This window comes from Lissotriton vulgaris, chromosome 10 (assembly GCF_964263255.1).
Source record: "Lissotriton vulgaris chromosome 10, aLisVul1.2, whole genome shotgun sequence".
In the NCBI taxonomy this organism is placed as follows: Eukaryota; Metazoa; Chordata; class Amphibia; order Caudata; family Salamandridae; genus Lissotriton; species Lissotriton vulgaris.
In genome coordinates, this window is record NC_141698.1 from 342,023,672 (window position 1) to 342,050,035 (window position 26,364).

Below are 26,364 nucleotides of genomic sequence, written 5' to 3' on the forward strand. Positions count from 1 at the left end.
GTACAGACGCAGAGTTGAAGAGCAGTCTTAGAGTTTGCATACATGCACTGTTGCTATGGTTGCAGCAATAGTATAGTTTAAGGTTCACTGTAGAGTTACACAGTTATTTTGGTTATTTTCTAATAATCACATGTTATACTTATGATTATGTAATCAACATTGTTACTGAGATAAACTAGTTACATAGTATGGTAGATACTATAATTTAACATCAATATAGCTAGTAAGGGTACAGAAAGTTGCAGAGGTAGTGTGCTTATGGTACTATGGTTACAAAGTTAGGATAGTTAGTCACTCAGTTCTACTTGTTTTTTTAGTTAGTTGGTATCATTGAATGTAATACTAAGTTACTTAATTGGTACTGTTACAGAGATGGATAGAGTTACATAGCACAGAACAAAAAGTGGCAGTTTAGCTGAAAGATGCCTTGGTGTTCACTGGGCTCAACATTCATCAAGTCGCCTTACATCCTCCCATCACTTGTCATGGGGACGCTTAAAAAGAAAAGGCAAACAAATACAATATTTACCCATTTTCTTCCGAAAAAAGAAGACCACGTCTGTGCCCTGTCCCTTCACTACTGGATCTGAGCGGTCCAATATCCCCCCCTCCCTCGATTCCTTGCAAATTAAAGACCAGAGTTAGCGAATTCCACAGAGCATGCGCAGAAGGGAGTCTGTTCAGAGCGCAATGGTCTGCTCGAGAAAAGCCCCCCAGATAGTTCTTAACGTCTCATTCCCGCTTAGGTCGACGGCTGGGTGCCCTCTCTGCTGTGTCACCATCTCTCAGTCCATCCTGGGTGCCCTCTCTGCTGTGTCACCATCTCTCAGTCCATCCTGGGTGCCCTCTCTGCTGTGTCACCACCTCTTAATCATCATGGGTGCCTTCCACGCTGTGTCACCACCTCTCAGTCCATCCTGTATGCCCCCTCAGCTGTACCACCACCTCTCAGTCCATCCTGTATGCCCTCTCTGCTGTGTCACCACCTCTCAGTCCATCCTGCGTGCCCTCTCTGCTGTGTCACCACCTCTCAGTCCATCCTGTATGCCCCCTCAGCGGTACCATCACCTCTCAGTCCATCCTGGGTGCCCTCTCTGCTGTGTCACCACCTCTCAGTCCATCCTGGGTGCCTTCTCTGCTTGACCACCGTCTCTCAGTCCATCCTGTATGCCCCCACAGCTGTACCACCACCTCTCAGTCCATCCTGGGTGCCCTCTCTGCTGTGTCACCACCTCTCAGTCCATCCTGGGTGCCTTCTCTGCTTGACCACCGTCTCTCAGTCCATCCTGTATGCCCCCACTCCTGCTTGCCCTCTCTGCTGTGTCACCACCTCTCAGTCCATTCTGCGGGCCCTCTCTGCTGCTGTATTCTGTCTGTCACATTTTCCATCACCAGCTGATGGCTGGGCGCCCTAGGTGTGTGTCTCCTACAGGCCCAGCGGGTGAATGGGTGCCCTCTGTTGTGCTGTGTGTGTCCGCACCTCCTTTTCCAGCCTAGCGGGTGGATGGGTGCCCTCTGTTGTGCCATGTGTGTCCGCGCCTCATCTTCCAGCCCAGCAGGATGATGGGTGCCCTCTGCTGTGCTGTGTGTCTGCGCCTCCTCTTCCAGCCCAGTGGGTGGATGGGTGCCCTCTATTGTGCTGTGTGTGTCCGCGCCTCCTTCTCCAGCCCAGCGGGTGGATGGGTGCCCTCTGTTGTGTGTGCCAGTGCTCCCTCTTCCAGCCCAGCGGGTGGATGGGTGCCCTCTGTTGTGTGTGCCAGTGCTCCCTCTTCCAGCCCAGTGGGTGGATGGGTGCCCTATGCTGTGCTGTGTGCGTCCGTGCCTCCTCTTATAGGCCCAGCGGGTGGATTGGTGCCTCTGCTGTGCTGTGTGTCCACGCCTCCTCTTCCAGCCCAGCGGGTGGATTGGTGCCTCTGCTGTGCAGTGCGTGTCTGCGCCTCCTCCTACAGGTATAGCCAGTGGATGGGTGCCCTCTTCTGTGCTGTGTGTGTCTGTGCCTCCTCTTACAGGTCCAGCAGGTGGATTGGTGCCTCTGCTGTGCTGTGTGTGTCCACGCCTCCTCTTTCAGTCCAGCGGGTGGACGGGTACCCTCTGTTGTGCTGAGTGTGTCCGCGCCTCCTCTTACAGGCCCAGCGGATGGATTGGTGCCTCTGCTGTGCTGTTTGTCCATGCCTCCTCTTATAGGCCCAGCAGGTGGATTGGTGCCTCTGCTGTGCTGTGTGTGTCTTCGCCTCCTCTTACAGGTCCAGCGGGCGGAAGGGTGCCCTCTGTTGTGCTGTATGTATCCGCGCCGCCTCCTTACAGGTCCAGCGGGTGGATGGGTGACCTCTGTTGTGCTGTGTTTGTCCATGCTTCCTCTTACAGGTCCAGCGGGTGGATGGGTGCCTATGCTGTGCTGTGTGTGTCCGCGCCTCCTCTTCCAGTCCAGCGGGTGGATTGGTGCCTCTGCTGTGCTGTGTGTGTCCGCTCCTCCTCTTCCAGCCCAGCGGGTGGATGGGTGCCCTCTGCTGTGTGTTTCAGCACCTCTTCTTACAGGCCTAGTGGGTGTATGAGTGCCCTCTCTTCTGTGCTGTGTGTCAATGCCACCTCTTACAGGCCCAGTGGGTGGAAGGGTGCCCCCTGCTGTGTGTGCCAGCACCTCTTCTTCCAGCCCAGCGGGTGGATGGGTGCCCTCTGTTGTGCCATTTGTGTCCACACCTCCTCTTACAGGTCCAGCGGGTGGCTGGGTGCCCTCTGTTGTGCCATGTGTGTCCGCGCCTCCTCTTACAGGTCTAGCGGATGGCTTGGTGCCCTCTGTTGTGCCATGTGTGTCGGCGCCTCCTCTTACAGGTCCAGCGGGTGGCTGGATGCTCTCTCTGCAATGCTGTGCATCAGCACCTTCATTTCCATGTAGGACGCGCTCTTTGCATTGCTGCGTTTCATCACCTCTCCATCCCGATGTAGTCGATGGCTGGACGTCACCCCTGCCGTGCTTCACCTCTTCTTTCTGCGGAATAACGTCTAACATTACCAAATCTTCTTGGGAATCCTTCCTAGACTTGCATTTTAACCAGCAGGCCGCCACTACAAGTAAGCCCCAGGAAGCCCCAGAGGGCCAACCGCTACAAACAACAACAACTTGGCTAGAATCCAAACCTGGAATCTCTGCGGTTCTGCTTAAACTCATTGCGAAGGGAAGGAAGGATGGTGCAGCAGGGCCAAACGGGATTCCTCCGGCCCTGTTCAAACTAGAGCCAGAATACTGGGCAGAAACGCTAACCCCTCTTTTCACGTCTGTGAGCCGATCCAGGATTCTTCCTGCCTCTTGGAGGGGTTCAATCATTTCACCAATCTACAAGGCGGGGGATAGAACGCTGCCAAAAAATTATCGGCTGATAGCACTCTTGGATATTGAGGCTAAATACTTTGCCGGGCTCTTACTGACCCACCTGTGCGAATGGGCTACACACCATAATATAATTCCGCCGAGCCAAACTGGTTTCAGCAGAGAAACGGGAACAACGACTAACCTGCTGGCAATTTCGCAACTTATTGACAAAGCAAGGGTGACCAAACAGGCTCTTCACCTTTGCTTTGTCGACTTCAAGGCGGCGTTTGATAACGTCAACCGGGGCTACCTCTGGAGAAAACTGGCCTCCTGGGGAATCCCCGATCCCCTACTGAACCTTTTGATCGAACTGCACACCAACACGTGGGTCCAGATAAAGCTCGGCAACGGCACACACCTTTCTAGGCGCATTCCAACAACCGACGGCCTAAAGCAAGGGTGCGTCTTAGCACCGACCCTTTTCAACCTATTTACAGCCGACTTACCACCTGCCCTAGAAACCTGTAACGCGCACGCTCCACGCTTGGGGGGCAAAGCGCTGCCTAGCTTATCCTACGCAGACTACGTGGTCCTGGTCAGCCACACTAAAGTAGGTCTCCAAAACCTCATCAATGCACTGCATGGTTATGCCGAAGCGAACCTGTTAGAAATAAATATCGACAAGACCAAAGTTCTGTCCATAAATGGGAACAAAAAGCTGCACACTTGGTTCCTTGGAACAAAGGTTGTCGCGAATTGTTCAGAGTACAAATACCTTGGAATATTGTTCGATAAAGGAGGACGCTTTATGAACCAACTAGAAGCAATTAAGAGGAAAGGGATGCTGATAGCTACCACGCTTAAACAGCTAAAGTCTAATCTGAATGGTCCCACTCTACTCCCACTGCTCCGTGTGGCACAAGTCAAGCTAGAGTCATCTATAACCTACGGCAGTGAGGCTCTAAAAGGCATAGATGAGAAATTGCTGGACACAACCATTGCAAAGGCCTACCGACTTCTCTTTAATCTGCCAACCTACACCTCACAAGCCCAGATCCGGTTAGAGTTTGGACTGACCTCCCAAAAGCTTGCAAGAAGAGGTTCATACATAAAGTGCTGGCAGAAAATAAAGAACTCGCCAGAAAATTCACTGAACCACCTGCTGTGGCTAGACCTAAGCAGCTCTCTTCAACTGCCGGCGAAAACTTTCCTAGAGGAATCCCTGACTATCACAGGTCTAAAAGAACTATGGGAAACTCCTTTACCGCATGTGCAATTCAAGCGTGTTGTAAACAAGAGCATAAAAAATCAATCGCACCTGGAAGATAAAGCGACCTTTTCACAAAGGCGACACGCATGGATGACTTTGTCCACATACAAATCGCCTGGATTACAAGCATACTTTGGTCTGGGGTATGGCAGGAAATCAAAAGAAGCCTTTTTAAAACATAGGCTAGGAATTCTACCCTGTATTCCGCATTTGCAACCATGGCTGAGAAGGGGTTGGGGGACAAAATGCAGGCTGTGCGGGGCAGAGTATGAAGACTTCGAACATCTACTATGCACCTGCCCAAGGCTGAAAGAGGAAAGAGTAGCCCTGTTAAAAACGGCCTTCAATGAACTTAAAATCCGCACATGCAGACAAGCGGTTCTTGCTTGCTTCGACCCAGGCCATCCCCCATTAAATGGGAAGATGGTCAAATTCCTGAAATGTCTGGAACTGAAACTAAAAAATCTGGAAGATGGCACCAGACCGGACTAGTTGAATATTGGCCAAGACACCACACTGGGACCTCACACCTGCACCAAACTGTTTTTATCAAAATTCTCTTGTTTTAAAAATAATATATTTTTCTAAAAATCTTTTTATCCGGAGGTATGAGCTATCAATGTACTTTTGTAATGGTTTTAATTAACCTAAAACAATAAAATTACTTACTTACTTACCTCTTCTTTCCAGCCTTAATGAGCGCCCTTTCAGCTGTGCTGTGCCTTTTCGGTAGCTGGTCAGTTCATCTGCGGTGCCCTTCTGTCATCTGATAGCATCTAGTTATAGACCGTACAATATCACCAGGTGCCCAGGTTACCTCTCTTTTCTAAAGAAATATACCTCAAACACTGTGTAATCCCATTGCATTATTTAACATGGCGCTGGCCAGCCACCTCTTGACAAATTGTACTTAAGCAGAAGTGTAAAGGAGAGGACATGTGGATTAGGGACAGATGTATTGGGGCCTAGTATTATGACCCTGAATAGTGAGACTTGAGTAGATGTTACAGATTTCATACACTGTCTGGTGCTCTCACAGCTGAATGCTGAAGCGTTTGCTAAAATAGCTGAATGGGTTCTGTGTCTAAATTGTATTAGAACATTAGAATGTTGAGCACTCCACTGCAAACAGCGAGGTGCCCTGGATTTCCACGGGCTGGTAGAAGCCCTCGGAACAACATTCTAATGTTGTTTTTCATTCACAGCTGCTGCTGCTGTGAACAAAGGCCTCTCAGGGCATGAGGGGATTTAAATCGGGCTCCTAGAGGCATTTGTTTTGACCAATTAGAACACTACAGTCTGTGGTGGAATGTTTTAATAGCCTTAGATCCCTCCTAGCGGGCTCTATCGGCCATTAAAGGCCCATTCCCTTGTTAAAGGATCTCGCCTCCGGCTCCGGACTGTAATGGTCAGTAGAGCCCACTAGGTTGGACTCTAAGGCTATATTAGAACATTGGAATGTTGAGCACTCCATTGTAGACAATGGAAGGAGAGCAACATTTCAATGGCAGGCTCTACCAGTCATTAAAGACCCGAGAGGGCTTTTAATGGCCGTAGAGCCCGCTACCGGGCTCTCAGGCTAAAGGAAACAGGTTGGAACCTTAAATAAACCTGTCGATTAATAACAACTAGGCGTTTTATATAAGCGTCAACCGAGACGATTTAGCTTTTTACGCAAGAGAAACAGGCATATATACAGGTGTGTTGATCTTTGAATTATGTTTCAAAGTTCTTCTGAAATCTCGAGCATAAAAAGCCAGTTTCAAAATGGTATTATTTTATGTGGTTTTAAAAAGGTAGTCTCTGCCCCCCCCCCCCACCCTTTTTATTGGTATCATTTTTTAAATTAGTCTAAAAAGCACAGAATACCCCTTTCAGACTTACCATATATAATCGTTTACCCCTGCAGGCAAATTCATAAAAAGTATCTTGTAAAAAAATGAACCGACCTTTATTAGAAAAAAAAATGTGGATTTTTCATTCATTTCTTTGAATGAAGGGAGGGTTCAGTGCTCCGATTGTCTGAGGGCTTAAGTGATTTCTGTTTTTTTGGGCACTACATTGAATCCACGACATAAACGTGTCAGCTTTTAAAGTAATTAAATAAACTCGTGAAAGATTACTTTCATTTATAATAACACTCATTTCAAGGATGCCAGGCAATACTTTCCAGTATTTAATGCATACATACCTTCCAGTCATGAAAAAATTAATGGTTTCTTCATGTGTTCCCAGCTTTATGTGGCAATTATTACTTGTTTTAAAAACACACACTCCTACATTCAGATACCTAACCCTTTAATGTTGGTAGCCTTTCCCCATGCTTTCTTCAACATAGAAGTTTGTCCAACATTCCTTCTGAAGCCAATGGGCAGTGGAGAAATTGTCCATAATTTTTTTTTTTAAAACATTCTATCATATACTGCAGTTTCGCTGTCACCAAGCACTACAAATATTGAGTAAATATTACTGAAGTTAATGGCGCTAAATTTAGCGATGGACAGCCAAGTCGCCCTTGCCGGGATTTAAGCTTGTGACCTGCAAGTCATGGGAGGTATCAACCTCTAGCCATCATGCTAGTTTATAAAATTCGTGAACATGGAATCGAAAGGCGCCATCTTGAGTAAGTCTGGGTATTTGGATCGCAGGAGGTTGGCTTAACACTTCACGCAGCGGGCATCGCATTACATTACAGGCATAGTTCGTCTAATGCGAGGTATGAGGTGGGGAGGAATCCTTTTCAAAACTTACAATTGCTTTTCCTGCACTGCTGTCAAAGATAAGCTTTGCCCCAAAACACACAGCCCCTCCTTAACAGAGAGGGGTGCCTCCAGCTCAGTGGTGTGAGGTGTTTGGTCAAAGAAAAGGGTAATTTTGTTTATGGGAAGGGGTGAAAGCCAGGAAGCTGCAGAGCCTCGTCCAAGAATACCCTTTTGCCTGTCATCCTCATGTAAACCTCAGTGGCTCAAGGGAAACCCCAGAAAATATGGCGCCCTGGAGATCTTTACCCGAGTTCAGCGTTGTGGGCCGGTTTAAAATCTTAATTTGTCACTTCCCAAATGTCAGAAATATTATGCTGATCGCATGAGAAATCTATCCAACGCATTATTCACATTTCCAAAAATCTGTGGCAAATGCAACTCAGTGGTGTGTGCGTTGGAATGACAGGCCGTGGTTTTCCTAGTCCCAACTGGTGTGTATGGAAGCTGATCTCAAAATTCAGAAGTCGCTAATCAGACACCCCAATTAAAATGGATTAAATAGGTTTTTTTTGTCGCATAGCCCTATTGCTTCCAATATGCATAGAGAGGGCTTTGAGTTCAGCCCCTTGCTCATGAATGAATAACTTTTTCTCTCTTTTGTCTGAAGTTGATTTGATTGCTTGCTTCTCTATTATTTGGTGTGTCCTAGCCAGGATCATTTCGCTCTCAATGTTCTACTTAGGGATGTGTTCCTTTGCACGCCACGTTGGAAAAGTAAATTGGAAACTGCTGCAATCATAATGCATCGAGGCCATCTTGGATTGAGCCTTCTTTTCATAGGAACCCCATTCAAGATTGACAGCCATGGGAGTGGAGGCTCCTTCGTGAACATGTTCACATGCTGATACTAACAAGCATTGGCAAAGCCAATAGCTCCACTGTTTTGACACCGAGAACTATTGACTGTGCAAGTGCTTGTTAATAAATCCAGTGGCTACAGGGTAATGTAAATGTAAATGTATTTGAGCTTATATAGCGCACAGCTACCCGCAGTGGGTTTCCCGGCGCTTGCTTAGGGAACCCGTCCTGGTATTCCCCTGTGAGATAACCCCAACAGGGTATCCACAAGGTGAAAGCCAGGCATCCCGCCGCGAGGGGCCGTTGTGGAGATTAAGCAAGCTATTGCCCAGAGTCGCAGAATGTGAACCCATGAATCGAGTAGGCACCGGAGTGAGAAATATCGAGGCAGTGGAATTTTTTTTAGCCCAAGACCCGCCGAGGCGGGAATTGAACCCTGGTCCAGGGCCGATCTCAGCTTCCGGTTCTGCCACCTCTAACCCCTGAGCCATACTTCTCTGAAGTGTGAAACCAGCCAATATGCCAGTTACAGATACATCAGTAGATTTATCTATTTGCTAAAGCTTGACATACATACATGTTATCCCATTTTCAGCATGTGCATTAGAGTGTTACTGTTTTCTTTCTGTTTGCAGTCCATTTGCCATTGGAGCTGCAAAGTGGTTTGGGTAGAAAATAATTACAGTTCCCAGTTTTATGGTATTTTTTGACGTTTGCTTCTGTGTTTTGCAGTATTTTGTTTGCGTCATCTTTTTAGCATTTATCCGTATTAATTTTTGGCGGGTGTAAGCATGAATTAGCAACCACAGTACTGTACATTTCATTGACTATTAAAGATACACGGACGCATTTGCTGTCCGTAGGATTTTAAGTGCTTAATGTGTAAAACAAATTAAGTGTCAGGGGCCTTATAGGGAGGCCACTGCAGCCTGCACCACCCATTGCCCTTGCCAGAGCTGTGCCAATGACAGTACCAACATAACACCTAACCATTGCACTCCTACAAGTACGGCAATTCTGGTTATTTCACGCCACATATGGCATGGGAGGTTGGTATTATTCATTTTCAATGTGTGTTGACTTAATAAATCTGGTTGTTGTGCTCATATCAAAATTAAAAAAACACCACCATGTGGAAGACTGTCACTTTGAGCCGCATTGAAGTGCCGGTACGGAGCATCAGAAACCCCCGGCTCAAATTAAGCACTGATTTTAGTACATAAAAGTAGACAGCCTCTACAAACCGAAACACTCTCTGAATTTCGGTATAGTGATAATATTAATTAGCAGGAGATGCGCAAAGCTGGCAATTTGTGCTCCTCTGTATTTCAAATGTGTTGCTGAATGTTCACCAGTTACAAATATCATGGGTACTCGCAAACATTTTCCAAGGGGCCAAAACATTTGGCCTGTCATGTGATCGAGGGACGCATGGATGGCAGGAGGGGTTGGGCGTTTAAGATGGGCATAAGAGAACCAAAGCATTTACATATAAAGGCTGAATTCCATATTATGAAAACAGAAAACCTGGGATCAATCCCGGCTTCTCCACTTGACCAAATTGTGTGATCGTAGACAATTGTTTTATTTCACTTTACCTTCCTTTTCTTCATTATCACATATAAGAGGACCTCGAAATACATGACTTCTGGATGCGCACTGTACAAAACATTTCTATTTTTTTTTTATTTCAATAAACTATAATGTTATCCATGTGTAAGAGGAACCCTGGCCACTCAAACGTTAAACATAACAACTGACTTGCCTCTTAGCTCACTATTTGCACTGTTGCCAGGGTGGAGGGGAAGCATGAATGTTTCTAAATTGATCTTTGAAAACTATCACTTTTAAAAAGAAAAAACATTCTCAACACACTAATATAATGTAATGTACTCGGAGGAAACGATTCTGCATGTTAATGAAATACACTTTTTTAATTTTGAAAGAGACTAACAAACGTTTGTTACAACGCCTTTAAAAAGGAAGGTGTTCCCAAATGTAAGTGGTGCACAACACACAAATTAAAGCTTTAAATAAATGTTTGCCCCTTTTGAATATTTCTCAACGTTAGTGCTGAGTCGAGTAACAGCAGTTGACCAAGGTCTGCATGTAAAGGACAGGAGGGCCGCATGCGGGTCCCGGGCGTACTTTGAGTATCTATATCAATTACATTATTTTTAAAATGAAAAACACCTTCTAGGAACATTTCAAAACAATTGTGTCACTCAGGAAAGAAACGTGTGTGTTGTGTAAGTGCAACAGATCATACGTGTGGTGCTACATTTTTTATCAAAAAATTCTGACAAGTTATGTTAGATCTGTTTTAGGTCTGGTGTAGGGACAGCTTTAATTATTGATATGCCTCATGCAAGTAAAACGTGCATAAATACATTAGGAGGCTTTTGTTCTGCCCCCATCATCCACTGGTCTGTTCAACTGTCATTCACATTTTGCTACCACCAACTACAGCCTACCGCAAGGGTCAGTGGGCCAATCTACTAAAGCGATTGGCTGCGAAGGAAGTTCTTGACCTGATCACATGTGCACCTGATGGTCCAATAACTTGTTGATCTTTTTTTTTCTTTCTATTCCTTATCCTTTGGTGGTATCCTTTTTATAATTATTTTGGTTTTATACCGTTTTCATGTTACATTAATTCAAAGCCAAATGTGCAGTTCAATAAGAACCATATTTTTCTGTGCTATGCATTAAAATTAAAGATGGTTGCTATGTCTGTTCTCAGTACAGATGCCTGTCAGTAAGCACCTACCGGGTTCTATTAAAAGTATTTTTATTTAAACATTATTTCTAAAGCACATGGCCGCCACATTAGGAGGCATGGGTTGCTATTCTTTTTTTTGTTGTTGTTTTTTTTTTGCCATTTGCATTCAATTAAAAAAAACATAATTGCAACAGATTGAAAGGCCAGGCCTTTTGGCTTTGCAAATGCTCGTTTTCACTGACTTAGGCCTACAACTACCTAAACAGCTGACCTGTCAGAATAATAACGTGAAAATGCAGGCATCTGAAAAGGCAATACTGTGAAACCTCTTTTACAAAAAAAAATGGCCCTCAGAAAGTATACTACCAAAATCTCAAACTTTGCAAATGCTCGTTTTCACTGACTTAGGCCTACAACTACCTAAACAGCTGACCTGTCAGAATAATAACGTGAAAATGCAGGCATCTGAAAAGGCAATACTGTGAAACCTCTTTTACAAAAAAAAATGGCCCTCAGAAAGTATACTACCAAAATCTCAAACTGCTAAAAAATCTCCATACAAAAATGTCCAGCTCCAGCTAATCCTAGTATCAAACTACAAAGGCCATCCACAAGTTCAAATTCATGCCAGCTCGCCTCCGCAGATGCATCAATTCCCACCATGCTGAAAAGGGGAATGGGGCACAATTCGGTGGTTAATCCAATGTTCTTTAAGATCCTTCCATAGCATATAGACCCTGGCCAACATGTTTCGCAATAGCAGACCTCTAATCCAGAGCCACAAATAATTGTGATCCAGTCACTAAAAATAGACATATAAACATACCATTAAATACCTTATTTAAAAAAAAACATGATTTGAGAAAGCCATTCAAGCATATTCTTCATACACTACTGACTACATCTGCCTACATTTGCAACTTTATCTCTTGAAACCTTCCCTCGTCCTAATCAGCACGCACTTACATTATGAGTCAAATTCCCATCAAGGACGTGTACGCAAATACTGTCAGGGCTGGGGTAAAAAATCAGGTTGATCCATATTTTAGAAGTCTACTTTACAGATTTTGAGCTGGAAAGTTAGTCAACTCTGACCTGCGCACAAGAGCATAGTAAGATATTTTTGCAGTAGGGTTTAGTCTGGACCCACGAGCTTAGCTCAGGTTTTTACAAGCCCATCTGCTTCTGAGAGACTATTGTCTCTTGCTTGTGTTGGCACCTCTCAAACCACTACCCGATCTTGTTACCTATGGCCCATCCCTGTCTGGCCCAGGGAGTCCCGTTTCAAGCTGCCTTTGTCTTATCTGATCCTTTTCCACTTCACATTTCACATTAACAGTATAGATTTATAACTCTAGGCCATCTGCATCTGACTGTCTGGGGAAGGGCTGAAGGCTGTAATCCGATCAGAAGGTTTCCATGTCTTCAGATGGATGGAAGTGGGGAAAATATGAAAAGTCGCCGCTTGGACAAATTATACGTTCCAAGGTTTTTTTTTTGTTTTTTTTTTTTTGCAAAACTAGGCGAAAAGAAAACCTTTTTCACCCACCAGTTAGATTTTGTTCATCACAGATCTCCTGTCTTTGATTGTAAATTACTTTCTGTTACTCTTTTCTTTTTTTTGGGGGGGGGGGTCATTGTTTGGGTAAGCGTGAATGTGGGACATGGATTAGGTTGGTAGTGAAGTAAACAAATCATAAGGGTCCTACATCCATGGGTGGTTTTTGTGATCTCTTTGTTAAATGTTTATAGGGAGGACATCTCCATATTCCTGAGTGATGTAATATTGACAGAAGGCTAATTACTGAAAACTCAAGACACACAAGCCTGCATTGTGCTCCATGTATCCCTAGAGGATGCATGGTCACCTAGAAGCTCCTATTTGTCCTCCAGCATTGTAAGGCTGTAGAGCATTTTCCAAATAATCCTTACAGATGCAGGTTGCCCATCTGCCGCCTATGAATATACGCTATAGACTTCCTTCAGCAGGAGTGCACAGGCATAGTCTTCCTTCTATCTGCACTATACGGATACACCGTTTTAGAGTACCTGCCACACGTCATCCAGCAATGCCAGGGCTTACAGTACTTTCCAGCTATATTTCAGGGATTCAAGGTCATACAGTACCCTCCATATGTCTCTTAGGCATGCTGGACCGAAGTACTTTAGATCTGCCCTCAAGGTATGCATGGTCACAAAGTACCTTCCACCTGTCCTTTATGAAAGCAATGCCTTAGAGCAGAGCGCCTTTTATACCTGCCTGCTTTTGACCTCCAGGTATGCATGGTCACAACATTCCTTTTGTCTGTACTCAAACAATGCAGGGCCATAGAGAACCTTCTAATGTGCCTTCTTTTGTCCTCCCTGCATTCATGGTCATAAAGTACCTTCCATCTGTCCGCAAGGGATGCAGGGCCATAGACTATCTTCTAATGTGCCTTAATTTGTCCTCCAAGTATGCTTGGTCATAAAGTACCTTCTGTCTGTACTCAAGGGATCCATGGCCATAGAGTACCGTCTCTATGTGCCTCCTTTTGTCCTCCATGTATGCATGGTCATAAAGAACTTTCCATCTGTACTCAAGGAACGCAAGTCCATAGAGTAGCTTCCAGTGCTTAATTTGAGCCGGTGGTTTCTAGTGCTCGACACCAGCACTTGAGCATTAACACCTGCGCTTATATCATGAACTCGACCCGAAGATTTTGGAGCGCTTTTCATGAGCACCAGTTAAAGACACATTCATTATTTGTAGGCAGGAGAAGAGTAAGTGATTTTCACAGGATGTTGAGCCTACGCCGAGCTACGCGAACCCCGTTCCCCAGCTCCAAAGCCGGTAGCTCTGGGCGTTATGCCACATCCTCTCCCAACCTGCAGGGTTTCATGGTTAGTAGTTAGTTCTGTTAGAGGCGGTGCTTATAGGAGCAATGGGCTGGTGCAAGCTGCCTCCTGACGAGAGCCCCAGCACTTACTTTTTCACAAATTACCCACTGATACCATCTCTATATGCCTCCTGGTATGCATAGTCATAAAGTTTCTTCTGTTTGCTTTCCAGAGAAATATGGCCAAAGAGTCCATTGAACTGTTCCTCTTGGATGCATGGCCACAGGGTAGATCCATATGTCTCTGCAGAATTCAAAGACCCAAAGTACTCCCATCCATCACTCAGGGATGGAAGGCATAACAGTACCTTTATCCTGCCCTCTAGGGACACAATCGTATGAGCATGGCTCTTGAAGGTTCATGTTCCAGTCAGTGGTACCTGGCTTCTTTCCGTCGGATAACTGTTCTCTGTTAGGCCCGGTTACACGTCCTAAGATCAGGGCGAATTGATCACATGAAGGATCTGGAACCCAAAGCCCCATCTGTTACCGCATATCCATATCTGCACTACTATAGTGCTGGGCCCCTATCATTTGAGATCACATTGGCATTTTTTCTGCTTTGGAGTGTTGATCATGATTAATCGATGATCAGCTAAATGACAGGAGATATTGGCTTCTGGCTAGATCTGATGTAGACACCGGCAGAGTTAAATGGCACAAACCTCCTTGTTAATTTCGTACTTTCAACACGTTAAAGGCGCCTCCAGTGCTTTAAGCGAAGAGACCTATCCCAAGACCTATTCTGAATATGACACATAACGAGTCTCATGGTTTGAGCAGACATGCCAGGAGTGCGGTGTCCTCTAATTAGCTCAGAAGTAGGCCTTTGAGGCCCTCACATATTTTAGGGCGGGGGGGGGGGCACATTAAGATGATGGTGGAACGTCCTACATTTGAAAATCAAAGATATAGACTGCAGGCATAAACATCAGAGCAATCCCTTTACTATAGTTATTTATGGTCAAGCATTCATTCATATATCCATATATGGATGCCTGCTGGGATTGCAAATTGGTGTATAGGATAGTGATCAATTACAAACTGCGCTGCAAAATGAATAGACTGTTCGTACTTCTTTACCAGGGTTTTCTTCAAGACCTAAGTCAACGCCTATCCTCCACCTAGGCAGAAAGAAGCACTCGCCTGCTTCACTCGCCCTGCTGAGATTCAAACCTATGAACTGTAGCTTGTTGGATATGGATGCCTGTAGCTGTAGCTGGCGCTCAACCCAGTGAGCTACCCAGTGGGGTAGGACAGAACGGCACTAAACCGCGGGTTCAATTTGACCAAGTGCATATCTTTTCCCATTTCGAGCGCTATAACTTAATTTTCACTTGACACAACACCAGGGGACACGCACGCAGCATCCCAGACATACTTTTAAAAAAAAATTATTATTAACGCCCGGGGGCAAACGGCGAGGGAGAACCACTGCAACACACAATAGGCCCCAGTGTGCGTCTTCGCGCCAACAGAAGTCCTCTGTGGACAGCGCTGCTCGTAGGAGGCGCGCGGCGAAGGCCTAGGGACGCTCCTGTTATTTTCTTTGCTCTTCGCTCTTCTTGTTAGACAGCATTTTATGCCCCAGAGCCCAGCTCGATTTTCTCCGCCGTTGATTCCACTGCAGGCCCTTGTGTACCTTGGCACAGCCATGTTTGTCAAGAAGGCTCACGAATGTAGTAACCTCATCCCGTGCATTTCTTGGCCGTTTCTGTGCCTGTGAAATCATGCAAGAGCGGCGCGTGCGTGTTAGGGGTTTGTTTAGGGGACAAGTGAGACAGCCCCCAACCGGGTCAGTTATATGGCGCGCAGCCTCAGGGGGGGTTGCATAAAACGGGTAAGCGGGTTTTATTTCTGTAGCAGTTTTTTACAGGTCCGAATCTTAACCTATGGTTGTAAAGTTGATAATAAATGCATCAAGAGCCCCCCCTCCCCCCACCAGTCTCGGGGCCATTGATTAGAAAACCCTATTCCACCTCGGCTCCCCCTATCCATCGCTGGCGCCTCCATAACATGGCCGAAGGTAACACATCTTTGTGATGGAGCAAACTGACTAGAGGTGCCCTTCGGTGCCTGGGAATAAATACCATGGGAATGTCTGCTTTTATGAGACTAAAAATGTGCTTGCAGTCATCGATTTCTTTTTTTGAACCACGAGGGCCCAACAACTTTTTCTGGAATGTAAATTGCGATAAGTGTCAAGGATCTATCACAAATCACGCGTTTCAGTATTATTATACTACGATGCGGGAACGTTCTGTTAGGCCTTTACTGGTTGGCCAGTTCAACTGATCTACAAAGTTCTCATTCTCACTCACCCTTTTTAAAACTTTGTTATTCAGCTACAGCCCTTTTGCCTTTTTTAATATTACCTTGCCTTTTTGATTTGCTTGTGTTCTGCTACCAAACACAAATATATTATTTAAACAAAAAAAATCCACTGTTTTAGGGGTTGGCGAGACAGCATTATATTTGCTTTTTTTTTTTTATTGAGATGGTTCCGGGTATCACATAAATTCATAACTTAACAAGATACAGTTCAGGTATTTGAAATAAAAAAATAACACAATGTAAACACATTCATAGAAATTCAAACAGACCAGAAATTAAAACATCCAAGAGTATATACAAAAATAAATTCAATATCTTAACTTGATCTTTAAGTTCTTATTCATCTAATTTCTCTCCAATTTTTAAGCGGAGCCCATATCTTAATACCCAATTCCCTCATCCTCCTTCCTTTAAAGTCGTACAAACATTCCTCAACGTTATGGATCCCCAGCAATTTAGTTAACCACAACTGAAAGGTGGGGGCTACAGGATCTTTCCATCCAGCCGAAATTAAAATCCTCAAAACAGCCATAGAAATGAAAATAAAAGCTTCATCTTCATATTCTAACCTTAGACTAGCATCCCTACCGATCAAAACCATAGTAGAGGATAGAGTGACAGTATTATATTTACTCTGCTTAGATAGTGCACTCCGTGACTGCCATTAATAATCCACATTAGACGCTGTGACCTTCCATTGAGTGACCAAGCTTCAAGGGCACTCACTCATTATATAGTGCATCAATGTATTATATAGATAACCATGACAATGACTAACTTTCAGGCAGGCTTTGCATTTTGTTGATGTCTTAAAAGGTAACCCTATACCACGGGTTCATTTACTAAGGAAGGGTGCTTAAGAGTTTTTAAATTTACTTTATGACACTTCGAGGCAGCTAGGTACACCTTGCTAAATCTGGGATGTAGAAATCCTGGGGCTCCTCAAGATGGAGGTGTAGATGCCAGGTTATAAAGCCTCCTGGGGTTCAGGCCCCCAAATAATTTGTCTTGAGCTCAAGGGTCAGACCAGGATTGTTTCCATTTTTATCCTGCCCACTTCAATTGCCTGCCGGGCATCTGCTTTCAGAAAGACCGGCTGATAATTAGCAAATGTAAAGAGGGTTGGTGGAGCCCAGATACACTTAAGGCTGCAATTTCCTGATAATGCTTTGCTGCCTAAGCTCTGTTAATTGTGAATTATCACGTTAAACTCAGGACATTTGTTGTACTCCTTGAAAAGCAACCCTTTAAAATGTAACAAGCAAACTTACCCCTCTCGGGTTATGAAATGTTGTCATTTTAAGGTATTTATAGAGCAACCTACATCTCAACAAACATAAAAGATGAGAAACATAAATAACTTTGGAATGTGCCCTTCGCGTTTCAGTTTGTCATCATTATTAGATTATTATATTTACATGGTGCTCAAAACAGACGAGACTGCTTCAAAGCACTAATAAAAACCAACATGATCATAAAGCTCTGAGATCCCTGCATGCAAACGTTATGCCCCCGGCACACTTTCTACAATGTATCACACACAAATGCATTTGACATCATTCGTCGTCACTTATAACCTGTTGAATTGTAACTAGGGAGGATAGCAGCACTCTATGGCTTCATAAAGCAACACTTGTTATTCATGTTTTATTGCAATGCAGAGATGGCTGTTTCTAGAGGCATTCTTTTTAAAGTATAGGCTCATGCGGTGCCTCAAGACATTCACTGCTTCGCAGTAAGTGTAGAAGAGCCCGGCTGTGTGGTTTATATAGAAACAACATATATTATATATACATTTATTGAAAGTTCGAATTACACTACAGTTAACAAGAGTTATAACACAAAAACATTTCCATTTGCAAGCAATGGTTAGCTGCACGATCCATGACTTGTTTCACAAATACCATAATTTGCCATAATCAGGAATCATAATTTTACCATAATCAGGAGTGATAGGCTAGCCTGCATTAGATGCCTTAGCTTCACGCTGCGGCAAGCCCCATCTTCGGTAGCTTGTCCGGTTCCCAGCACCAAACCTGGTTTGTGCATCATTTGAGAGAGGCTTCGTGTGTGTACTGCATCATGTCTTGCTTTGGAGGCATTGGAATATATTAATTTGACCTTTACTGCCAGGGACAGTCTAGGCCAGCTACTAACTGCGCCTTAAGTCTCGAATAAAACCACCTTGGAACAAGGGGCCTGTGTAAGCCTGCCATCGTTTTTTTGCCATTCCTTGCAGGGGCCCTATTAAACGGCTCACCTAGACTTCACATTGCGGCTTGGCACATTTCCATCCAGCTTGAGCGCGCTGCCTGCCCCATTCCCGGAAATGCGCATGCGTATGCGCGTACGTGAGCACGTCAGGGTCTTGGTGCTCCGAGGCCACGCTGAAAAAAACGCGACGTGTCCAATCGTGACCTTCAACCCCTTAATGTGAGCACTCATTTAGAGGCGCACAGGGCTGTATTCATTAGCTAGAAAACGATATGTGCATATTAAAATGGAACGTTAATAATAGTCAACATGTATAAAGCAGGCTCATTGGACCACACAAGGCTGGAGAAGGGGAGTGAAGCTCTAACCACTTGTGGTGCTGGTGGTCCTTTTTAAAATAACGGATGTTCGGTTTTAGAATTGCGCTAGGGAAGTGACAGCTGACATCTGTTTCTAAAATATCTAATTTTTAAGGTATGTAATAGCCATTGTGTTTATTTGCAGTTCCCCATTGGGAGATCAGCATGTATTTAGAAAATATGTTAGGGCGTATCTGTTATTCGCTCAAATTTCTCTATATATGCCGGCTAGCGCTTGGTTGCATATTGTTAGGTTGGAGCGCTGTGCAACTAAGAACCCACGTCTGGACAGCAGGGGGAACCGGGGGGAGTCATCTTTTGTGCTCAGTTTGTTTAAAACCCCCAAATAAGTGTGAGGGTTCTGTGTGTATCTCAAGAGCCCACCACTGCTGCTGCTGGAAGCCAGGGTTGCCGGTTACCAAGGCTGCCTGCCTAGTCTATTTCCACCAGATACCTCTCTTCCAACACCCTACTTCGTCTCTCCTTGGCTCCATCTTGAAGGTTCTAACTTTGTCAAATTTCTTTTTTCTTGTGTTTTTTACCTCTCTCTGTCTTGCTCTGGGTCAAAAGCTTGATATGAAAAATAAGTGCCTTGGGCCAAGCAGCACTAATTTTTCTGCTGCCCTCTCCAATGGGCAAATTCTCACCGGCTTGCCCAGACTTATTTTAAAGACATACGAAAATCAGTAGGCCTCAATGTGCCTGCTCTTTCCTCTTATGACTGCCCCCGACTCACTGTCTGTACAAGCCCAAACATTTTATTGTGTGGCACAGGCAGGGCCTTAAGTGGTCCGGGTCCTGCCAGTGCCCAACTCCAGCAGTTCTAAAAAGCAGGTGCTGAGACGGGTCCCCACCAGGCTCTCCATTTTTAGGTCTCGCCTGTCGATGCGCATGCGCATCGAGCAAGCGAGACTATTGGGACTTATCCACTCTTTCCCCAACTTGCAAGGAATCGTGGCGATTCCTTGCAGTGCCCGTGACTATTAAGCTCAATGCGCATGCGCATTGAGCTTAAAAGCGCGTGCACATCAGTTCCCTCAGCCGCACTCCAGGCCCCTGCTGCTTTCACACCCCCTCCCCGCTCCGCCCCCTCCCCTGCCCGCCGTCTGTTCCCTCAGCCGTCTGTACCCTGCTGCTTAACACCATCTCCCCCGCTCCGCCCCCTCCCCGCCATGTCGCATTTCTCCTCCCCCCTCCCCACAGCAATGCCCTCCTAACAACACACACACCCTCTCCCCCGCTCCGCCCCCTCCCCGCCATGTCGCATTTCTCCTCCCCCCTCCCCACAGCAATGCCCTCCTAACACACAGAAGCCCACCTCCGGCCCGCCTTCCTGATTGAACTATACGTAAACTAATTAGGCCCACGCACAATTCATCACAGGACTTGACGAGGTGGGATGCGTACGAACGAGTCTTTGAAGGTGGAAGATGTTTGCTCCCTCCTGATCTCACCCCGAGCATGAGCCATAACTGGAGCCTGTAGCACGGGAAGCAGGCGGGACCTACCTCAAAGCCTCGCATATTTTTTGTAACAATATTCACAGCAAGATAAAACTTGGACAAATGTCACAGCACCTTCACGAGCACAGTGGCGTCTAAGAAGGTGCATCGTGCGTGTGCCCAGTCACGCAATGCCCTCCTAACAACACACACACCCTCTCCCCCGCTCCGCCCCCTTCCCGCCATGTCGCATTTCTCCTCCCCCCTCCCGCCATGTCGCATTTCTCCTCCCCCCTCCCCACAGCAATGCCCTCCTAACACACAGTGCTCCCTGATGCAATGTATCTTTTGTTAGTCGCTCGCGCCGCATATGCAACCTATGGGCTTTATTTATAGAAGGTGCAACCTTTTTCGTCATTGCGCTGATAATTACTGAGACTTCTTTTGGCATCATTGCATATTGGGCATAGATGAAAATTATGCCCATCTTACGCTTTTGATCTTTAAAATATCCTAACAATAATTAGGTTTGGACATAATGACTATCGCCACAATATGGCCGCTATGAAAAGAGCGAACTATATGACCCGCGATGGGCACGTCCCCTCCAATTGACGCAGGTGTTCCGGTTTCTCTAGGCTCGCCGCGTTATTTAAACAAACCCAATACCATTGCGGTTTCCTGCCCGGCTCTCTGTTGCTGTTACGTGCACCAGCGCTCCAGCTGACCGCAACAGTCTTATCTCGGTAAGTCTTACGTTGGCAAGCTGACTTTTAGGCTAGTTCATTCTGTCGGTTTTTTTGCTTCTTGCCGTGACGGGTGGCCCTCTCATTATCTTCGCTTCATACGACATGTAGGAATGAAGGGTGTTCTATGATGGGGGCTTTATTATTTATGACTGCTTGCACTATGCGGATTTGCTGTTTTTTCTTCTCGCTACCTTTGCAGCTTACATACTGCGCTGGTTAGTTTTGCTTCCTTTATTTGCCATCCTTGACCCACTTTCAGACCTGGACTGTGTTCTTATCATGCACCGGGATCTAGGGGGGGTCAGAATGATAACCGTATGGAATTGATGCCCACTTTCCAGGGGGCTGGTGATTTAACACCTCTTCTCTATCTATAATACAGTTATAATTCACGTGAATAACAGAAGCTCCTATTAAACTACACCTATCTTTGGACTCATCATATGGTACATGAGCAGCTCTCAAAATGCGTGTGACTATCAATGTAACAATAGGACTGGAAAGTTTTCAAGAATACATGGAAAACAAATCTCCTAAAATTAAATCGTTTTTGTATCGAAGAATTTATATGTGGATGAAAGTATATTGAGAATTCTGCTACTTATCTTTATTTATTGACATTAATATGTAGCTCCCCACAAAAATACAATAGAGCACTTTCTAGCAGGATGTACACATAATAAATATGTAACATATAACAGTAGGCACCCTCAACCCCTCACCCTCACTCACCCTCAACCCCTCACCCTCAACCCCTCACCCTCACTCACCCTCAACCCCTCACCCTCACTCACCCTCACTCACCCTCACTCACCCTCAACCCCTCACCCTCAACCCCTCACTCACCCTCACTCATCCTCACTCACCCTCAACCCCTCACCCTCACCCTCACTCACCCTCAACCCCTCACCCTAACTCACCCTCACCCTCACTCACCCTCACCCTCACTCACCCTCACTCACCCTCACTCACCCTCACCCTCACTCACCCTCACTCACCCTCACCCTCACTCACCCTCACCCTCACTCACCCTCACCCTCACTCACCCTCACCCTCACTCACCCTCACCCTCACTCACCCTCAACCCCTCACGCACCCTCAACCCCTCACTCACCCTCACTCACCCTCACTCACCCTCACCCACCCTCACCCTCACTCACCCTCAACCCCTCACCCTCACACAGTGCAATAGGTCTCGGAGCATTTGAGTTAGAGCTTTTAGAATTGTTTATGGCTTTTTTTATTTGTAATTCTTTAGCATTGGCTACAGGAAACAAAAATGCTAAAGATTTACAAAAAAAACCCATAAACAATTCTAAAAGCACTAACTCTAATGCTGCGAGACCTGTTGCATTTCCAATGCTTGTTTACCTTACCCTCAGGATGAAAAAAAATCTTTACTCTGCAGCAGTACCACCCTTCACTGCCTTTGATGTAACTTCAAAGAGCCTCGCTTTAGTTCTTTCACAGTCCCATGTCTGAACTGAAGCATTTTCAATATTCTATACAACGAAGCCATAGTTGCTGCTTATTTATCGTATGCTAATAATAACCAATGATAAAACCAATATTGCTGGCTTGCTGTTGGTGCAATGTTATGTGGTGTATTATATATGTGGATGCAATGACAGAAGCAGCAACATTTTAGTCGGGCGGCACACTATGCAAAGCACATGTAAAAATGACAAAATACTGAAGTAATACTATCCATAAATATGCCACAACATGTCGCATAATCTGACCTGTATTGCAGCGTAATTTAGTGTACCCGTGCGCATAATTCCACTGGCCCTGGTCGTAAACTGTTGAAACATGGCCACCCAATCCTCAGCTGCTCTACAGATGTCTAGTCACGCATGCGCCAGTTGTAATACGGGCCATTTCGAGTACCCCTTCTTAGCATATGGCTCTGCAGAAAACTTTAGAGAAAATGATGCTGTACAATGCAGCATTTTAGCTATTTTTTTCAAAATCTTTTCTAAGGAGGGACTCCTTCGGCCCTCTTTTTAGACACGACGTGCTTGCTCGCTATAGTACGACTTTAGTTACATAGGGTTACGTGTTTGAAGGAGGGCAGTGGCTTGTGCCAGTGGGGGAGTGGGCAGTGCCATTCCCTGCACTTGTTATTTTTTCATTTTATTTTAATTTGCTTTTATGTATTAAGCGCTGTACTAACAATGTCCATGGAAGCAGATATCTGGCTATGTTGCGGGGGTCCCATGAATTAATTTAATTGTGATGTTGCTCCCAGATGCAGACATCGGTCCGCAGCTGTTGCCCAGAGATGCTGAAACCTGAGTGACGTTGTTTTTTTTTAGCAGATACTGCTTCCTAACGCTGCACATGGCCGGAGGCATGAAATGCAGTGTTGCTCAAAGATGCTGAAATTTGACCGTAAAGGCTGCCCCCACATTCAGAAATATGACTATAAAGTTTCTGAGAAATGCTGACATAGGCTGCCAGAGGTTACAGGAGTTGAACCGCTCTAACCACGGTTGCCGCGGATTCGCACATGATGCCAGGGCCTGTCAAATAATCCCTGATTTCCAGCACGCTATAGATTAGTCTCCAAACATTTCCTGACAGATTTAGGGGCGTTCTATTTGGTATCCCTTTCAAGCTATACTGAACGCCATACAATTACGTGAATATATTTTTGCCCCCAAAAAACTATCCCCGAAAAAAATACCTTTACGGGGCTATTGTGCAGCATTAAATAATCAAAATCATAAATCCTCGAACCCCCAAATGTATACTTTTTACAATTTCCTATCTGTCTAGAAGAAAACGTTCCCTGCGTTTATACCCACTTCTTTTACGAGATAAAAATAAATAAAGATTTGGATTCCCTGGAGCCAGCTCAGTTGCCATGGCTCTGCGGGCGCAGGGCGATGGCTAACATCGTGGGAATATGAGTGTCACAAAATGTTTAATATAAAAAGACAGCTGGGCGCGAGCTCCAAGGTCTTTGGAAATCTGCAGGCTGGATGAAAGGAAGCGCCTTGTAGGGGGCATGCTGGCATCCGAGCCAAGCACAACTGACCCATGTTTCGCCGGGCCTGCCGTGCGCTTCTGAAGACGCGCTTGTGCGCGAAAAACAACCAGGCGCTTGTTTTAATCTGCAGTCATGTTTTTTAATCTCTCTGCACAGAAGCGTTCTCTCCAAATAGCCCTTCCAAAAACTCCTTAAAAAAACCGTGTTGGGGCAGCATTTTCTGCTCCGAAATGTGCTCTTCTGGAGCACAATATCACTGGTCTATGCCCGTTCATGTGCCCTTTTTTGCTATGACTAAATCAGATGTACATTTTGTCTGCAGTTAAAAGACCATGTCACAATGCCGGAGTGTTGAATTCCTACAGCCAGATGCACAGGGCATGTTGTTTGGGGTCTAGGACAGCACTTTTTCGTTTTTTTGTCCTTAGGACAAGTAGGCCCAACCCCCCTGCAGCACTAACCCTTTGGCTGCCAGTTTACAGTACTACATTATGGATCAGGGTAGGGAAATGTCTGCAGTTAAGGTAATATATGTGTCCATATGATAATACTGTTCCAACTTGTATTTATGGTCCATTAATGCAGAGCCATTATCATGAGGGTGAGCGCTCTAAGGGAATGTTGTAAGACAGTGGTCCCAGTATACAAATGTGTTCACAGGTTTGCAAAGTTTAACAATATGAGGCTGTGTATATTGTGCCAAGAAGGCTTTCTGATTAGATGTATATATTTGCAGAAACTTGAAAGCAAGATTGACGAGTCTCTTTGCTTTCAATTTAAATGTTCACAAAACAATGCAACTAAGAAAAATATATTTTTCTATACTACTGTGAATTTTTAGGTACCCTTTTTTTGAAGCATCATTTACTAAAATGTGCTGATGCATGCTGGCCTTCCCCAAAAATATTTCTTATAGAAAATCAGTGCAAGCAGTTTCAAAAAGATTATGGGAAACAATAATTGTCAAAGCCAATAGGTCTGACATTGGCGGTCAGCCTTTTGGTTTTGTCAATGCGTTTCCTGTTTAGACAATTCATTGTTGTGGGAGCTACAATGCCCTCACCATTATAACAAACATTAGAAAAAAGTAATAATATGTTTTGGTCTCAAAAAGCACACATTGCCACATTAGTCTATGGCACTGAGCAAAACTGTGTGTGCCAATACGCTCCATCTGAAAGAGAAGAATGCTGTCACTCACAGTGAAGCCAGCTGGTACACAGAGAGAGACCTAATTAGGGGCCAAATTTTTAAAATTAGGCCACAAAAGGGCACAAATTATATATATATATATCCTTGCATTAGCGCAGATCTACAGCTTTTTTAAATTCCCAGGCTTTTCGTCAGGACCATACAGGGACCAGCCCTGTATTTTCCACTCCTATGAGTTCCTAATTAGGGTGTATAAAGTTATCAAAATACATTCAACGCTGTTATCTTTAAAACATGCGTATTATACATACGATTGTACTGTTTCGTTGTTTATTTAGTGGTGCCTAATAGCACTTCATGGTCTCTGGTGGGGGCAGGATCACCTCATGGAAACATTGTTCCTTCCCGGTGAAACCGCACCGTGTTACCTACTCGTTCCCCCGGTGAGTGAGGGGACTCTAGAAATAAATTTTTCTTTCCTTTTGGTCTGTACTGACAAAATCGGGCAGTGACCATTACCCAAAATAGGTCTCTGAATCCAGTACATTGGATTCCTACAGTTTTTGCAAACTAAGTGATACCCATCACATCGTGTATTACAAGAGCACCAGAACTATGCAGTAATTTAAGACAAAATTACACGCAAAGGTGTGTAGAATTGTGCTGCATAATGCAGTAGCTCGCATGAAAGTGTGATTTCATTATTTTTGTTATTTTAGCACAACTCAACACTGTCTATGCAAAATGGCTACTTTATTAGTACCAGAGAAACACCTGAACACAGAAATACAGTAACTTTTCAAAGAGTATTTCATTGCGTAGTACCATTTGGCGAGCTTGCTTTTCTTAACTCAATACGCCTGTGCAAGAAACAGCAACACATTATTATTGAGGTCTTAAAATTATGCAGAATTAGGAGAGATGTGCATTTATTTCATAATTATGGGTACAAGTTTGCAAGGGGCAGATTTGCACTATGCCACTGGAGCGGACTATTCCTGCGCTGCACCGCTAGCAGGCCTTGTGTACCATACTTACTCTTGCTTTGATAAGCTAGTGTATAGGAGTGACGTCATAACGCACGCTGGGCACTTGCCTGGGGGCCCCACAAGCGTAGGGGCCCCAAGGAGACCAGAATTTAACACCTGTTTTCATTTAAACATTTTTATTCCTGTGAGTGGTTGTGTAGGCAGAGCCCAGTGCACTGCTTTGCCCGGGGCCTATAATGCTGTTAAGACAGCCCTGTTGCATGTAAAGTGTTCATTGGATATTCTGAAAGGTTTAGCTGTATTACAAATGTTGGGGGAACTTATGCAATAAATAGGCAAAAATGCACAATAAGTTTACACCCTAACTATGGTGAGCAGGACACTTGCAAATT

At 45.0% G+C, this 26,364-nt stretch overlaps 1 protein-coding gene across 1 annotated transcript in view; it reads left to right on the forward strand.

Annotated features, from left to right (window-relative positions):
• Positions 1-26,364, forward strand: part of LOC147685207 (tumor necrosis factor receptor superfamily member 16-like) — an 80,207-nt gene that overhangs the window by 15,160 nt on the left and 38,683 nt on the right. The window lies entirely within an intron of this gene.